The sequence below is a fragment of the Phalaenopsis equestris genome, unplaced genomic scaffold (assembly GCF_001263595.1).
Source record: "Phalaenopsis equestris unplaced genomic scaffold, ASM126359v1 Scaffold229844, whole genome shotgun sequence".
In the NCBI taxonomy this organism is placed as follows: Eukaryota; Viridiplantae; Streptophyta; class Magnoliopsida; order Asparagales; family Orchidaceae; genus Phalaenopsis; species Phalaenopsis equestris.
Genome location: NW_018247816.1, coordinates 4,765 through 5,504, shown reverse-complemented (window position 1 = coordinate 5,504; position 740 = coordinate 4,765).

Genomic DNA, 740 nt, shown 5'->3' with positions numbered 1-740 from the left:
TTGACCCTCAATTGAGATGCTTCGAAGTAAAGATTCCCTCCACCTGGGACCCCTGAGGGGCCCTCAGCCCTTGCTTGAGTTTGCTAAGTCCAAACATTACATGGACTTAGCAATCACGGTTCTTCCGATAAGAGAGTACAACCCATTTTTCCTGATTCCTTGTAATGACGACAAGAGGGCCTTTGGTTACTCTGATGCAGCCATTCTCTGCCTTAAACGAGCATCCTCTTGACTCCAGCGTACCTAAACAAATCAGATTTCTTTTAAGCTCTGGTACGTACCTGACATTTTTCAGTACTTGTTCAACTCCATCAAACATCCTTATCCTTATTGATCCACGTCCAACAACCCTGTGAGCTTTATTGTCTCCCAGTAGAACGGACCCATCATTTTTCTGTTGCAGTGTTTCGATCCAGTCTTTGTAAGGACACATGTGGACAGAACACCCTGAGTCGAGGATCCACTCTTTACTGGATTCAGATTCTGTGATCACCAGGGCCTCAGCAGAATCGTAGTCATCAGAGGCTACGCTTGCTTCTCCTGATTCTTCTAGCTCTTCTTGATACTTATTCTTCCTGTCTGGGCAGTTCCTCTTGAAATGACCGTCTTTGTGACAGTGATAGCACTTGAAAGATCTCCTTGATGGCTGATTCCCGTCATCCTTGCTTGACCTTGATCTGTACTGACCATTTCTTAAATCTTTCTTGTCTGATCTTCCTCTGACAATAAGACTGTCTCCG